Source organism: Giraffa tippelskirchi, chromosome 2 (assembly GCF_054371585.1).
Source record: "Giraffa tippelskirchi isolate mGirTip1 chromosome 2, T2T-mGirTip1v1.2.pri, whole genome shotgun sequence".
In the NCBI taxonomy this organism is placed as follows: Eukaryota; Metazoa; Chordata; class Mammalia; order Artiodactyla; family Giraffidae; genus Giraffa; species Giraffa tippelskirchi.
The window spans coordinates 35,832,297-35,850,176 of NC_137276.1; the positions used below are offsets into that span (position 1 = coordinate 35,832,297).

General features: G+C 41.9%; 1 protein-coding gene and 1 long non-coding RNA gene across 8 annotated transcripts in view; one reads left to right on the forward strand and one right to left on the reverse strand.

The window, feature by feature from the left end:
- Positions 1–11,238, forward strand: part of LOC145531536 (uncharacterized) — a 75,674-nt gene extending 64,436 nt beyond the window's left edge. For both annotated transcript variants that reach the window (XR_014072511.1, XR_014072516.1), the window contains exon 3: positions 10,623–11,238. This is a non-coding gene — a long non-coding RNA (uncharacterized LOC145531536). The remainder of the gene's footprint in view (positions 1–10,622) is intronic.
- Positions 1–17,880, reverse strand: part of EXOC6 (exocyst complex component 6) — a 313,607-nt gene that overhangs the window by 271,618 nt on the left and 24,109 nt on the right. The gene's annotated exons all lie outside the window — the stretch shown is intronic.

Consider the following 17,880-nt stretch of genomic DNA (forward strand, 5'->3'; position numbering starts at 1 on the left):
GTTCCTGATCCATGGAAACTATGAAATAATAACTATCTACTATTGTTCTAAGTCATCAAATTTTAGGGTGACTTGCATGCATGTTCAGTTGCTCAGTCATGTCTGACTCTTGGAGACCCCATGGACTGTAGCCCACCAGACTCCACTGTCCATGGAATTCTCCAGGCAAGAATACTGGAGTGCGTTGCCATTTCCTCCTCCAGGGGATCTTCCTGACCCTGGGATCGAACTTGCGTCACCTGCATTGGCAGATGGATTCTTTACCCCTGAGCCACCTGGCAAGCCCCTTATAGGGTGATTTGCTATACAGAAATAGACACAGTGTAGACAAGACAAAATGATCCCTGTGCTCATTCTGGGAGCAGATGAGAACCTATTTTTTCTTTCTTTTTCTCCTGCTAAGTCGCTTCAGTCGTGTCCAGACTCTGTGCGACCCCATAGACGGCAGCCCATCAGGATCCGCCATCCCTGGGATTCTCTAGGCAAGAATACTGGAGTGGGTTGCCATTTCCTTCTCCAGTGCATGAAAGGGAAAAGTGAAAGTGAAGTCGCTCAGTCGTGTCCGACTCTCAGTGACCCCATGGACTGTAGCCTACCAGGCTCCTCTGTCCATGGGATTTTCCAGGCAAGAGGACTGGAGTGGGGTGCCATTGCCTTCTCCATTCTTTTTTTCTTCTCCTTTCTTTTTTTAAAACTAAACTAATCAGAATATAGCCGATTAACAAAGTTGTGATAGCTTCAGGTGGACAGCAAAGGGACTCAGCCATACACATACATGTATCCATTCTCCCCCAAACTCCCCTCCCATCCAGGCTTCCACATAACATCAAGCAGTTCCCTGAGCTATACAGTAGGTCTTCATTGGTTATCCATTTTAAATATAGCAGTGTGTACAGGTCCATCCCAAACTGCTTAACTATACTTTCTCTCCACCCTTCCCCCACACCTGGCAACCATGAGTTCGTTCTCTAGGTCTTTGAGTCTGTTTTGCAAATAAGCTTTCTTGTCTTTTTAGATTTCACATATAAGGGATGTCATACGATGTTTATTCTTCTCTGTCTGACTTAATTCAATATGATAACCTCTAGGTCCATCCATGTTGCTGCAAATGACAATATCCTGATAACCTATTATCACACAAATGTGACTGGGAGTCAAATCATGCCCAGCAAATTGACACAGATGCTATGATTTCCCACCAATATGCAACATGGGAAGATTTGTTATATTATCGTATTGATGGTGACTGGGATATCAATTTGGAGTCTATTTTGTCACCCAAAGATATAGAATGTCTTCAATACCATGGTCATCATAGATACTGTAGTAAAAACTAGAGGGGTCTGGAGCTATAAGATATAGTGTGGATTCAGGTCAGAGTGAGTATCATGGCAATCCCAACCCCACGCAAACCGTGGTGCAGAAGCCAAGACCCTTCCAGAGAAAGCTTATCTGAAAAAACTACAAGAGATCTGAGAGAAGCAAAGAACTCCAGGAAGGGAGAGGCACAGAGAGAGCCTGACAACCGTCCATCTCCTGGAAAGCAACTGGACTTCTGGATTACTTCCAGGAGGTTTTCATATTTTTTTCAATAAATCTCCTTTAAAGCTAATGAGCTGAGTAGGTTCAGTCATAAAGTTCAAACACTCTCTACCTCAGCCTCCTAGCTGGTGCCCCCTTTTCCAGTACCTGATTTCTCGAGTGCACCCTGCATGGAAAGCCAGAGGTGTGATTATTGTTTCAACCCATCAGCCTCTGGTCTTCCCTGGGGTCCAATGGTTAAGAATCTACCTTGTTACAAAGGGGATGAGGTTTCCATCCCTGGTCCAGGAACTAACACCTGCCGCAGGGCAATAAAGCCTGTGGGCAACAACTAGAGAGTCCATGTGCCGCAGTGAAAGATTCCACATGTCTTAATGAAGATGCTGTGTGCCACAACTAAGACCCGATGCAGCCAAATAAATAAATATTTTTTAAAATGTTGTTTATTAAAAAAAAACACATCATCGTCTCTTCAACATACACACAAATTTTAGCCAGGTCCCTGCTCCTACAGTTAATCAGCCTGGCATTTACTACATTCCTCAACCTGGCTCCAACTCACCTTTTCATGGCTCCCCTACTTATATCCCCTCTCTAGAAAAATGGAACCCCTTGGAGCTCCCTCTTTGTACGTTGCTTTTCAGCCTCCGAACTTTTGTCCAATCACCCTCTCCACTCAGAAGAAAGCCCATTCCTTCCATTATGTACCTCACTCTATCCTACCTGTTCTTAAATCCTCTGTGAAACAGTCTCTGATCCCTTCAGGTGATACAGTGTTTCCGTTCCTCCTCTGAATGCTTCATTTATGCCATTGGTAGGATACAAATCCTTTCCTGTCTATAATTATACATGTATGTAGCTCATCACCTCTATCATGTTTTAAGCTTCCTGAGGATGAGAACAAGGTTATTTATCTTTATATCAGATTGGTCCTGAGCCCCCTTCTCCTCTCACTTTGTCCTCTCTTCTTCAATGATTTTATGATCTATAACTTCATCCACAATTTACATGCTGATGCCTCCAGCCCAGACCTTTCCTCACACCTGCCTATGTGACGTACCCATATGGGTGTCTCAAGATCCCTCACATACAACATGTTTGGGGAAAACTCATCACAATGTACCCTTCCCAACTCAAGCCTCCTCTAGTTTTCCTTTCTCAGCAAATGCCACCTACACCCAACCAACCATCAAACTCTGCAAGTCAGAATCTAGGAGTCTTCCTTGCAATCTTCCACCTGTCAATTTCTGTCAGATCCATCACCAGTTCTCATTGACATTACTTTTCAAAGGTATTTAAATCTCACAACTTTCCTTCATCTTCACTGCCACCCCTTAAATCCAAGCTATCTTTTACCTTACCCACCATCTTCCATCTGGCATCCTAACCAAACTCCCCACATTAACTACAGCCTCATATCACCAATTTATTCTAAGTCAAACAGGTAGAACAGCATTTGAGTTTTTAAACTTGAATCTGAACAGGTCCAGTCACTTAAAGGCTTAGCATCTTCAGTGACTTTCCACTGTTCTTAGAGTCAAGACCAAGTCTATAATATAAATGACAACAGGGCCCTGCATTATCTAGCCCATTTACCTCTCCAGCCTAATTTTGTGCTATTCTCTTCCTTTTTCTCAATATTTCAGTCACAGGGTACTACTTTCAGTTCCTCAAAAGTGCCTTGCTCTCTGCAGCCCTGGGGCCTTTACACTTGCTGTTTCTTTTTCTCACTCCATCTACCACCTTTGCCTAATAAATCCCTGAAAAGCCTTCTAGTCTCAGCTCAGACCTCAGCTCCTCAGAGAAGCCTCCCCAGACCAGATGTAGTCTCACGTTTACATGTTCTCATTGTTCTCTGTATCTCCTTTCATTGTATCTAGATTGTTTTATAATTACATATTTGAGTGATTATTTGAGGACAGAAATCATGCCTGTTCTGCTCACTGTGACATTTCCAGCACATAGACTGTAGAGGGGCTATTCAACAAAATTTGTTTTGAAAGGAAAGGAGGAAGGGAGAGATTCAAGTAATCACTGACAAAATCTGAATAGACCAAAGCTTGGCAAAATTATATTTATGATCCGGTACATTTGATTGCCAATATCTTTAAGATGTTTTTCTTGAAGCCTAAAAATTTCATATTTTAATCTATTTTATATTTGCATCAGTTAGGATTTCATGAGGCTGAAAATAACTGACTATAGTACGTAACCAAATAGAGGTTTTCTTTTTCTCTCATAATAGAAGTTTTGAGGTAAGGCTGAGGTAGCTGTTTCAGGAAGTCAACAAGGTCTCACACTCCTTCTAGTTTCTTTCTCTGACACTCCTGACTTTCTTCCTCAGAACTGAAGCCTAGGCTGCTTCCCCTCCAACATGGTATCCATACTCTAGGCAGAAAGAAGAGGAAGAGACAAAGACAAAATGCCTGTGCCAGTTGGACTTACCTCTTTTTATCAGGAGAACAATGGCTTCCTGGAAGCTCCCCACAGGAAACTCCTACCTATGTCTCTGGTCAGACCTGGGTTGTGGCCAACCTAGCTTCAGAGGAGTCTTAAAGAAGGTGCATGTTCTTGAACGGGCACACTGCTGCCCTAAACAGTCCAGGAGATCTGTTAGTGAAGAATCTAGTTGGAGACTAGAGATTGTGAAGCCAACTAGGAGTGTCTGCAATACTACTGCCACAAACATCAAGATCACCTGGATTCCAAGGCTCTGACTCAGCCTCAGAATCCTAGATGAGAGCCATCTTTTTCAATTTAGAATTTTGAGCCAAGAGAATCAGACTCTGCATATATGGTGCTAAGCCCTGCGGGAAAAAAGTGAAAAATTCCATCAAATACAATTTGTTTTATCTATATAATCCTAAACATGGAATAATCTTTCCTCCTTGAAATGTTATTCCATTTTAGAGACAAAGACTATATATATATATATTTAATTTTAAAAATCAAATTTCAGGAATTTCCTGATGGTTCAGTGGTTGGGACCCTGCACTTTCACTGCCGAGGGCCCAGGTTTGATCCCCAGTAGGGGAACTGGGAGCCCACAGGCCACATAGTGCGGCCAATAACAACAAAATCAAATCGTGTTAGTCACTCAGTCATGTCCAACTCTGTGCAACCCCATGGACTGTAGCCTACCAGGCTCCTCTGTCCATGGGATTCTCCAGGCAAGAATACTGGAGTGGGTTGCCATGCCCTTCTCCAGAGGATCTTCCCAACCCAGAGATTAAACCCAGGTCTCCTGAACTGAAGGCAATGCAGTCAAAATTTGAGCCTTCAATTAAAGCCTACTGCCAGTAGGTGTTTCTCCTTCAGTCATACAGTTTCATTCATACCCTTCAGGCAGATGCTTGTTCAGCTACAACAGGAGTAAATGAGACTCTCCACAGAGCTACTAAATGAAAAGTGTAGAATATGCATATAGTCAATATAGTTGTAGTTAAGAATTAGGAGATCAACAGCAGGGAAGGAGAGGGTGGAATGGATTGAGAAAGTAACATCGACATATATACACTACCATGTATAAAATAGCTAGTGGGATGCTGCTATATAACCCAGGGAGTTAAGCCTGGTGCTCTTTGATGACCTAGAGGGGTGGGATGGGGAGGGAAGATTGAAAGGGAGGCTCAAGAGGAAGGGGAATATATATATATAGTTATGACTGATTCACATTGTTGTATGGCAGAAACCAACACAACATTCAAAGCAATTACCCTCCAATTAAACAATTTTTAAATATATTTTAAAAAATTTTTTAAGAATTAGGAGATCGGAAGGCTATATAAGAAGAATTAACAACACCAGGAATGCACAGCGTGATTGAGCCCATCCTAGACACAGTTCAGAATGAAGGCACCAGGGTGATTTGTGGGGAAAGGTTTCCTCAACAAGGAAATGACAAGGTTGATGACTCAGAGGCAAAAAGAGATGACATATGGAACATAGGCAACAAGAATATTGCAAACAAGACATGCCTACTATATGGGCATGTTTTTCAATTAGTTTCATTGCCTACTAATGTTTTTCAACTAGTTTCATTGCCTTTAATTAGTTAAATTCAACAAACATTTACTGACCATCATCTACATTCCAGAAATTCTGGGAAAGGCTAGTATTCTTCCCTGCAAGGGAAGACAAAAGATTATTACTGCTCAGTGGAACTTTGGAGGGCACATATTCTACTTCCCCATTTAGAGATAAAGATATTAAGATATTAAGATCCAGATATTAAGTGACTCCTTGTTGACACCTGTTAGTTAACAGAAAGCCATGGAAAGATCCAGGGTCCTTAGAACCTCACCCAAACAAAATTCTCAAGACCTGGAGGCCATGTCCTTGCCACGGCAGTTCCTTACTTTCAGAGAGGATAAGGTTTTGTTATTGCTGCTGTTGTTTTGTTTCTTTCTCACAACTGACTTACCATGTGCCAAGGAAGGCAATTCAAAACTTTTCCCTTATTCTCAAACTTGTGTTATTTTTCTTCACCATCATCCAGCATATATCAGCTGAAACCTAGTTAAAAAGTCCTCTCCAGGAAGTCTAGGTGAACCCATCTCGGATAACTCTACTCTGCCCTGTCTTTCCCCCACATAGCTCTTCCTCTGGTTTCCCTCCCAGCCGTTCAGCACCTCCATTCACACCCACTAGGTTAATCTGCATTTGCTAATTAATGATTTCAAGATGCTCTGATGTCATTTCAGAGGCTATGTTTTCCAATTACCTTTGTAAGATCCAGAAAAGCAAAGGCAGTACTTCTCAAAAGCTAAAGGTTTCAAAAAAGAAGAACCTGGCTTACAACTGGAGCTCTGCCACTTACTCTGTACCCTTTGGAAAATTATTTAACATCATTGAACCTCAAAGTCCCTGTGTGTTCAGAGAGGAAATATGCAAGGATTTAATGAGATAATGCACCACAAAGCACTGAGTGATATAAACTGCACACTGGTATAAAACCAGGGCTCAATACATGTTTATTACCATTTTAAAAATGTGTTCCCACTCTCTTGTCTCTTCGAGGAATGCCTAACCTGTGTCATTCGTTAAACGTGGGTTCAAATCCTACCTCTTCCACTGATGGACTATATAACCTTGAGCAATTGCCATTACCTCTCTGAGCCTCCTGGAACAAAACCTGGCCTATGGGCCACATTCAGTATTTATTGATTGAATAAGATAGTTTCCTTATTAATAATACAGTGATAATAAATCCCACCTCACATGATTGTTACAGGAGTTAAATGAGATTACATAAGAAAAATATCGGCTGTGTTCCCCTTCTTAAGTTTAATTAATGAATTGGTTACCTTGGAAGGGGACAGATTAATTGAACGTTAGATCAAGAGTCTTTAATTTCTGTGATGTTTTCTTACTTATCTATATTTTAAATGTATTTCCCTGCTCTTGGAGGAGATGCAGTGAGGATACATGATACCTCTCCTATCCATCTAGACAAACTGAGAAAGAAGACAAAGGTATAATCAAATGAGGTTCAAAGTATCCTCTTTACTAAGCTAATATAGAGACTGTGACTTATATGGAACAAGGGACCTCCTCATACTGAAAGCGAGAGTTAGGCAGACTTCTATACACTGGAACACTAGACCACTTAAGGCCTCTCCACACCCACCACCCACAGGGAACAGATCAAACTGTGTAGTCTCCATAGGCAGGTTGCACCCCAAGGAAGGAATGTGAGAAAGATGGGCCCTGCAGGTCCCTTCTCTCTCCTACTCAGGAAACTCGCTCCATTTCCCCAGGGAAGGAATGAAGGTGAAACAGAGACCAAGAGTGTTCTGGGAAAACCCCTCACCTTGGAAACAAAACATAGGCAAGAAGCATTCTAAGCACTTGCTACTAACATGCTCTATATGCAAAATGGATTGCATTAGCATCCTTAATTCCCCAGCAAGAATTTAGATGGTATATGAACGTGTTAAGAGGCAGGCTGCCTGATTTTGAATCAGGCCTCCGCTGCTTACTAGTTCTATGATCTTGAGCAAGTTATTTACCATCCTGAACCTCTGTCTTGTCATCTATGCTACTGCTGCTGCTGCTAAGTCGCCTCAGTCATGTCCGACTCTGTGCGACCCCATAGACGGCAGCCCACCAGGCTCCGCCATCCCTGGGATTCTCCAGGCAAGAATACTGGAGTGGGTTGCCATTTCCTTCTCCAGTGCATGAAAGGGAAAAGTGAAAGTGAAGTCGCTCTGTTGTGGCCGACTCTTAGGGACCCCATGGACTGTAGCCTACCAGGCTCCTCTGTCCATGGGATTCTCCAGGCAAGAGTACTGGAGTGGGGTGCCATTGCCTTCTCCGGTCATCTATGCAACGCCAGCCAAATCGTAACTCCCTCATAGGATGGCCGTGAGAATTAAATGAAAGAAAGTCTATAAAGTGCCTATAACAGTCAAGGGTGGGGACTTCCCTGGTGGTCCGGTGGTTAAGCATCCACCTTGCAACGCAAGGGATGTGATCGCCATCCCTGGTTAGGGAACTAAAATCCCACAAGCTTCAGAGCAACTAAGCCCATGAGCCACAACAACTGAGCCCTCATGCCACAACTAGAGAGTCCATACACCTCAATGAAAGATCCCAAGTGATGCAACAAAATAAATATTAAAAACAAAAACAGCCAAGAATAAATGCAAAATAAATGTGAGTTATTATCACCAGTGAGTTTGTCTTATAAAAACTATGGGTCCCTTAGATTAAAAGGTGAAATGAGATACCATGCTAGCCAACTACAAACCAATTATCTTACTTGAACTCAAAGCAAAAATATAATTACGGTCAACTCCTGACCATATTTGTGATCTTAGGACCATGAAAACCATCTCTCAGTGCCATTGTCTCCTGCTCACTTCCCACAGAATTACATTCTTCATCCTGTTAAACTTATTTCTTTGACCCCCTCAAATTCCATTACATACAACTTGCTTATCTTAGTCCTTAGTCCTTAATGTCCTTTCTTACGAACAACTATGAGGAAATTGTTAAAGAGAAAAATCCTTATGAGATGTTGTATACTCTTATGTTAGGAGTTCTGCTGAGCAAGGAGGTTGGCGGAGATAAAAGGCCAAGGTTGGTTCAGGGCTTGTGACATAAGTGTGATTTGTGGTTATAACAACTAAGAAGAGTGGTCAGTGAGCTGTACTACCCAAGAAGGATTCCTGGTCGTCAGTTACGCATTATGAGGGTAGCGAGTATAAGGAAAACTGAGAAAGATTCCAACTTGGAGAAGACTGAAATATTTTATGGAAGTCTGAAATTTGTACAGTGGGTACCCAGGTCAGGATAGAGACCTCAAAACTGATTAAACATCTCTTCTTCCACAACAAAGCAGTATAAAAGATTGTGGTTATATGTGCAGGTCTTGGAGTCAAATAGGCCAGGGTTCAAGCTCCACTTTCACCGCTTCTTTGTTATGGAACTTGGGTAACTCAAATGTCAGTGTTTTGACACTGCTGGCTCAGTGGTAATGAATCCGTCTGCGAATGCAAAAGACATGGGTTCAACCCTGGTCTGGGAAGATCCCACATGCTGTGGAGCAACTAAGCCTATGCGCCACAATTATTGAGCCTGTGCTCTAGAACCCAGGAACTACAACTTCTCAGCCCACGTGCTGCAACTATGGAAGCTCGCCTGCCTAGAGCCCGTGCTCTGCAACGAGAAGCCACCACAATGAGAAGCACACCACTCCTAGAGAGTAGCCACTGTCTCCACAAATAGAGAAACTCCTGAGCAGCAGTGAAGACCCAGCACAGCCAGAAATAAATAAATAACATTATTTTTTAAAATATCAGTGTCCCTGTGTACAAAAATGAGGTAATAATACCTACATTATTATATACATACCTATGAAGTGAATTCAATAAAGCAACATATGTTAAATTCTTGGCATGATGATCTGCACATATCTGTGCTCACTAAAGTAAAGTTTTTAATACCATTATACACAACAATAAACACAGATGGGGGTTAATATCCAAAATATATAAAGAACTCATACAATTCAATTAACAACAACAACTAAAGCAAAACAAAAATCCACAATTTGATTAAAAATGGGCAGAGAAACTAAACAGACATTTTTTCAAAGAAGACATCCAAATGGCCAACAGACACGTGAAAAATGCTCAATGTCTCTAATCATCAGGGAAATACAAATTAAAACTACAACAAGATATCACCTCAAACAAGCCAGCCTCCTAAAAACAGAGAGGAAATGGTAGTGTTATTATTTTCTTCATCATTAGGATGAGACAAGCAACTTAATTCTAGAAATTAAGTACAAGAAGGAAACCATCTATGGAATTCTCTGGTGGTCCAGTGCTTAGGCCTCAGCACTTTCACTGTGGTGGCCTGGGTTCAATAGCTCCATGGGGCATGGCCAAAAAAAGAAAAAGAAAGAAAACACCTAAAAAGTATCACCAATTCTTCCCATTATGTCCAGTTACATCTACAGAAAATAGTTTTTTTTTTTTCTTAATTGGAGGATCATTGCCTCACAATGTTGTGTTGGATTCTGCTGTACAACAATGCAAATCAACCATAATTATACATATAATTATACATATATCCTCTCCCTCTTGAGCCTCTCTCCTCCCTCCCATTCTACCCCTCTAGGTCTAAATCAGAAAGAGAAAAGACAGGAAGTTTCTTAAGTCACAACATGTACCCTGCTAAGCTTATGCTTTTAACCACTATGCACTTTTCCTATGTTGAACCAATACTTGCATTCTTTTCTGCCATCAAAACCTAAGGACTTTGGGTGAAATGGCGTGGTCAATATAGGCTCATAACTTATACCACTCTGCTGGAGGATGTTGACAATTCAGGAAACTACGCATATGTGGAGGCAGAGCGTATATAGGAAATCTCTACACCTTCTGCTCAATTTTGCTGTGAATCTAAAATTGCTCTAAACAATAAAGTCTATTAAAAGAAAAAAAACCTAAAAGCACTTATAATTACATCAAATGAGTCAAGGGGGACATGGAAGATACAAACAGTGAATTTCACACAACATAAATTTGAAACAGCAGTTTCAACCATATCCCTTTCCATTCTTTTTCCAGCTCTACCAAGAAAACCACCTCGAGCTTATAAGCTGCCTTTCTGTGCCTGTAGAGGAAAAGCCTGGGAGAAGAAAAAGGCACCTCTTCTTCAGGACTGGGGAGCCTCAGGCCAGGGCCACTGCTTGGCAAGTAGGTCTCAGGCTGAATTTGGCTCCAAATGGCTTCCTCAGTCAGGCACCTCTGCACAGTGCACCAACTGTGCAACAGTCCACAGCATCCCTGGTTAGCTATCAGAGTAATTTGAACTACTTATCTTTTCCCTTCCTCTGTCGAGTCAGAGATGAGAGCAGTATTGCTTTAGATAGTCATGAAGCAGAAGGAAAGTCAAAAAGTGAAAGAGGATCCCAGAGCAGGAACCTCTGAATAATGGAGTTGACTCTTGAACTCGCAGCATCAGTTGCTCCATCTTACTTCTCTCATTCTAAACCCACAGCCTCAGTTGAAAAACCAAGAGCGTATTTACATAGGATGGGTTCAACCACAAACTATCTGAATTAATGTTGAAGGACCTGACTTGACTGTGCTCCATGAGACCAGGGCCAGTATTTATTTTTTCTCACTATTGTTTCCCCAGCTTTTAACATGGTGCTTGGTAAATAAAAAAGGGCTCAATAAATATTTATTGGCAGAATTGCTGTTTTTTATAGGGGAATAATAAAGCCAATTGCTGCCCTCCTTTCACATGCATGAGAGCATTTCCCTTACAGCTGAAGCACAATAAAAATGCTTTGAACGTTTTTAAACATACCTAAAGTCTATAGGTATGAAGAAGAAGAAAGGCAAGTGGGAGACAAGTCCATTGGTGAAGCCTGCATCAAGCAGTTTGAGAGTTGAGAACCTGGGTTTTGGAGTCCCAGGTTAGAATCCCAGGTTTTCCATCTATTAAATGAGGGACCTTGCACAAAATGACTCAAACTGTCTCATCTTCCTCATCTCTGAAATAATGGGAATAATAATGCCAACCCAGCAGCGCTGTTGAGCAGATTAAAAGTCAATGTATGTAAGAAACATCTAACCTGGTTACTGACACATAGCAAATGCTCAGTAAATGGCAGTTATCATTAATTTTTTTGTGTGCCTTAAGAAAGCTAGGGGAAAAAAGAAAGTAAAGGGGAAAAATTACACAAATGTGGCAAAATCTTGACAGCTGGTGAGTCTATGTGATGTGTACATAGGGGATCAACATATAGGCCTTCCTACTTCTATATAAGGGCTTCCTTGGTGGCTCAGTCAGTAAAGAATAAGCCTGCAATGTAGAAGACCAGAGTTCAATCCCTGGGTTCGGGGGGGGAAGATCCCCTGGAGAAGGAAATGGCAACCCACTCATCTGGAAAATTCCATGGGGTCTCAAGAGTCGGACATGACTTAGCGACTAAACCATCACCACTTTTAGGTACATTTGACATTTTCCATAAAATTTGTTAAGTTAAAAGGCACAGGGGAGATGGAGGGGCAGGGGAAAAGAGCAGAAAGCACACAAAAGCACAAATGCTTCCAAACAAACCAAATATTCAGTCAGGACTTCATTTATTCCCTCAATAACTTGAGCACTGTATGTGGGATATCGGGCGCTCTCATTGTGTGGGATGCTGGGGTCCCTGCCTTTCAGGGAGCTCATGGTCTAGCTGGAGATGGACACTAAACACATAGTCACACAAACAGATATATAAGCACAAGTTAAGAAAATGCTCCAAAGTGATCTGGCTGTGCTGAGAGGACAGTGAAGGGCTCAGTTTAAAGAAGGAAGTCAGGAAGGCCCCTCTGAGGAAGTGGTATGTAAACGAAGACCTGAAGGAGCTTGGCTGGGCAAAATAAGGGGAGAGAAAATCCAGGTGCAGTGGCCAGGTCAGAGGTCCCAAAACCATAAAGAAAGGTCCTGAGGCAGGCATGGAGGGTGGGCCAGTGTGGCTGGAGCACAGAGCAAAAGCTTTCCTCAAGAGGAGACTGCTGAGCTGGGTGGGGCTTCAGGCGACCTGTTAGAGCTTTGGATCTCAGTCCTGCAAATTCCCGAAAGCGAATGACAGACTCAGCTGTACGTTAAAAATATTCACCCTGGCCTCGTGGAACAGAACAAAGGGGCCATATTTGTACATGCATGGAATCTCTCCAGATGAATACACAAGAAATTAGTAGTGATGGCTGCTTCTGGGGAAGAGAACTGAGAGATTAAAGAGGCTGGAGGGAGACAGTTTTTACCATATGTGCCCTTTTGTACTATTGATGAATTTTCTATTAAAAAAAGTCACACCAGTCAGACTGGCCATCATTAAAAAAGTCTACAAATAATAAATACTAGAGGTGTCTCTCCACTAGGTGTGGAGAGAATGGAGCCCTCCTACTCTGTTGGTGGGAATGTAAATTAGCATAGCCACTACAGAGAACAGTGCAGAGGTTCCTTATAAAAACTAAAAATAGAGCTACCATGTGATCCAGCAATCCCACACCAGGGCATAAAACTGGAAAAGAGGAAAATTCTAATCTGAAAAGATATACGGCAACCCCAATGTTCACAGCAGCACTATTTACAACAGCCAAGACATGGAAGCAACCTAAATGTCCATTAATAGATGAATGGATAAAGAATATATATATATATATACACATATATATATGTATATATATATATCCTACATCATTTATATCTATGCCATATTTCACAATGGAATATTACTCAGCCATAAAAAAGAATGAAATAATATCATTTGCAGCAACATGGATGGACCTAGAGATTATCATACTAAGTGAAGTAAGTCAGACAGAGAAAGATAAATATCATACACTATCACTTACATATGGAATCTAAAAAAAAAATGATACAATGAGTTTATTTACAAGACAAATAGACTCACAGACACAGAAAACAAACTTATGGCTACCAAAGGAGAGAGGTACAGGGGAGGGATAAATTAGAAGTTTTGAATTAACAGATACACACTACTATATATAAAATGGATAAACAAGAAGCTACTGTATAGAACAGGGAACTATATTTAATATCTTGGAATAACCGATAATGGAAACAAAATCTGAAAAAGAATATATATATATATATGTACATTAAAAAAACTGAAACACTTTGTAATACACCTAAAACTAAATCAACTATACTTCCATAAAAAAGTAATAATAAATAAAATGTTATAGGCTTAGAAAAAGCACATCACACAATCATTTTAGGAGAAAAGCATCTTCCACCCTCATAGGGAAGACACATCTAAATCACATGTCATGGCACAGACACACAGCATCACACACACATAGACACACAGCATCGGGTCACATAGCAATGGAGTGGAAGACAGGCTGACAGCAGATTTCAGCCCAAACAGGAGCTTTCCCAATGATGGTGTGACTTTGTCTTTCCTCAGGCCTTCCAGTGGTGCAGCCTGTCAGAAGGCCCAGGAGAGGTAGTTTCTAGAGAGAACCCTAGAGTTTAGAGAGTCTTTTCAGGCTATGATTCTTGAAGCACTACTTAGGAGAGACGGCCAAGTAAGCATGTTCAGGAATGCACGCGTGGATGACTGGCTCCTGGAGCAGCCTCTGTAGGGGATGCAGGGTTCTCAAAGGTCCTTGAGGGGCCTTGCTCCAGGCATGAGCAGAGGGTTTAGAGCAAGGCAGAGATGATGCCTGTGGTAAGTGGTAAAGTTAGGAGGTGACATTCTGCTCCCTGCAGGATTATTAAAGCAGGCCCATCGCTGATACAAGAGGGTTGATTTAGTTAACTTTGGCCTTTACCATGGCCTCTCCTTTCCTCCCTCCTTCCCATCTTGCTCATCCCATCATTTGATTACAACTCACTTGAAGACTTTCTTTGCAACCTGCAAGACTATGGTTCACAGTATGTAAACAGTGGATTCTGCTATATGATGGGATTGTCGGCTATTTTTACATTTTTCTCTCTTGTTTCTAATTTTTCTCCAGTAAACATGTTTACTTCTGTAGCATACAAGGGCGTGGGGATATCTTTTTCAACGTTTGCATACAATCTTACCCCCAAGACACTGGAAACTACAACTACCTCTTTGTGCTTTTCTATCAGAACTACAAAATGAGCAAAAACAGACTTTTTAGGACAGGTCCAGGGATAGGTACTGCCAAGGCTCTGGACCTACGTCTATACTTTCTTTTCTTTTTCTTTTTTCTCACATTCTTCAAGGGTCAAAGGTTCAACTTATTTCTCGATTCTCCAACCCACCATTCCCTGCCCCCACCCTATTCACCTAACACCTGCTAGCTGGGCACTCTCTTGAACCATATTCTTCACTTCAGCTGCATTTTTAAATTAACTTTCTAAACTGGGAAAGCAATACTCCACACCGCTAAGCAGAGGCAGTTTCACTAAGACAGATGGAAACAAAGAAATGGGACCACATTCACTTCATTATTTGCATAGGCCCAGACACTGAAAGCTGGGGCCTCTAGAATCAGCCAAGTTGTTCTTACAACTCCTGAAAAGTCACCCCTCCTCCTGGTCCCCAGCCCCGTTCAGTGATCCTTCACCTGTTTGGGGTTGCAGCTGTATGACGAGGGGCCGAGTACCCGCCCCAGAGTCAGTCTGCCTAGGTTCAAACCCTCCCGCTTGCTGGTTCAGCTCCGGTTCAAGTAACTTGAACAGATCACTTCACTAAACCTCTATTTCCTCATCTGCAAAATGGGAACAACATCTGAGTTAAATAAGGTAGTGCGTGTGGTACCTAGTAAGCGCTTAATAGTAGTGAATTATGTTTAATTTCAGCAATTTTACCACTTACTCCTGCTGTCTCTCAACCCATTTAAATTGTTACCCTTTAGATGCCTATTTTTAATTAAAGAATATTCATTTTATCTCTGAATAACTGGAGGGATTTTTATCTAGGTTGCCTCCAAGGCTTCACAAACCTGGGGGGAGAAAGAATTCCCTGGTTATTTGGCATGCTGTTACTGGACAGTTGCTCGGTACAGGGTTCTGTGTGTGGAAGAAGGAGAAGGAAGAAGAGGAAAAGGGTGTGGGAGAAGGAGACAATGTAGACTGAAGGTCTTGGTGGATAGAGAACAGATGAAGGAACAGTCCAGGTGAAAAAGGGCCCCAGGAAGAATTCAACGTTTCATTGTGCCTTAAATAATATGATGAAATGAGGTCAGCAGAGTCATAATAGGTTATTTGAAATTTTCAAACTGTACAACTAGGACAATGGCTCTTAACTAAGGGCAGTTTTGTCCCCCAGGGGACATTGGGTAATGTCTGAAGACCTTTTTGATTGCCAAAAAGGAATGAGGGGACAGCTACTGGCACCTACTAGGTAGATGCTAAACATCCCACAATTCACAGGACAGCTTCCAAAACAAAGAATTTTCCAACCCAAAATGTCAACAGTACTGAGGTGGAAAAACCCAGATCTAGATTTCCACTTCTTGAGAGAAAAGCAGACTTGCCTTCCTTCACCTTTAAAAGAGTGCTCATTGAAGTTCTTACTCGTGTTTTCAAAAATTTTTATTCCTGAGGATAAGTCACTGTTTTCAGGTTCAGCTCATCATAGCATCCTTCTTTCCTTTCACTGCTTCTGGGGCTCATCCTTGCTTACCTGTTGCCCTTACTCTACAAACCGTTCCTTCGTTTCAAGAAAGGAAGCAAATATGCAGGAAGGCAGTAGCCACATGCGTTAATGATTACATGATATCACAATAAAATTCCGGGCCCGGTAGCCTTCTCATCAAGGCTTCTTTAGATAAGTCAAGACACTTCACCAGAATGGCTGCTGTCCAAGCAGATTACATTAAAAAGCTAGTAGCACATTACAAAAAAAAAACAACAACTTATCAACATGATTAATCAGAAAGAGTTTTACTGGCTGTTTGTTAATGCATTTCACCAATCAAACAACTGAGGAATGTGACTGCTGGCTGTTGACCCTGGTAACCCAACACCACCATGCTGTGTTAAATTGATAAATTAGTTTAAAAGAATGTTTACCTCCCTTTACTGTATGACTCTACTCAGCGTCCTTTTATAAGAGGATGAGCCAGCTTCCAAGAGTCTAGTGTATAAGGCAAAGAAAGGACCACACAAATGAACTGAACTTATTGTGAATATATTGCCTAGTAGGCAGGAGGACTCAGCCACTCCAAAGCCCCTTGAGAGCTAAAGGCCATATCCCTTCTTAGAAGCTGCCCCTCTACACATGTCCACTGAAGGAGAAAAACAAAGATCTCCCAGGAAGCCTTGAGCCTCTCAGTTGGGAAACTATGGCATGTCCTCCAATCACATTCCTTTTCGAGCTACTTGACTTCAGTGGCTAATTGAGATCTGAGATGTACCATGCAAACACAAATGGCATTCCAGACAATCAACCATCACTGACCAGGAGTTTAAATAAACCGATCAGTTGTTGGCATTTGTTAGAGTCAGTGAATGTGTGCAGCAAGGGCTAAAGGGGTGGCTTAAGAGCTGAGGGTTTGAAAGTAGCTGGCACTAAGACTTAATGTCTTGATAGCTAACAAGAGTTGCTACTGCTTATTGGTCATTTATTATGGCCATGTGCAAGGCACTTTCTCGCCACTGGATCATTTAATCCTTGCAGCTGCTGCTGCTGCTGCTGCTAAGTCGCTTCAGTCGTGTCCGACTCTATCCTTGCAGCTAGGATTATTATATTCCCTCGATTTCCAGATGAGGAAATGGAGGCTCTGAGAGGCTGCACAGTCAGCCTTCCTCGGAAATATTTGGAGGCAGGGGTAAGAAAAACCCTTACCCTGGGGAGGGTCTTCAATGGGCAAAATCTTCCTCGGCGCAGACTTGAATGAATGGCAGATGAGGCAAGGTGTAAAGGTCCAAGAGACTTGGAGAAGAGCCCTGGGAGAGAATGCAAGACATCTAAAGCTAACAAGGGAGAGGCTGGCTTGGGCGGGTTCAGGCCAGGATAGAACCAGTAGTCAGATTAGAAGACCCTCTGCAAGAGTCCAGAGCTCCAAAGTATGGGACATAACCACCTGTGGCAAAAGGGTTCATTGTTAAATGTAAATCACTTTAAGAGAAGAATATTAGCTTTTCAGTTCAAGATGCATCATTTGGGTTAAAATCAAATGGGAAAAATCTGTTTGGTGCCCAGATCTGAGTTCAAGGGACAATGTATGACCTTCATCCTCCAACAAAACTCCCTCGCCAGCCTCCCTGCTCACAAGCATGGGTCTGACATGCATGCTGTTTGGCTTATGAATAGAAGCAGAAATTGAAATTAAATCACATTAGGCCTTCATAACCTCAGGTCAGTCCCACAATGAGACT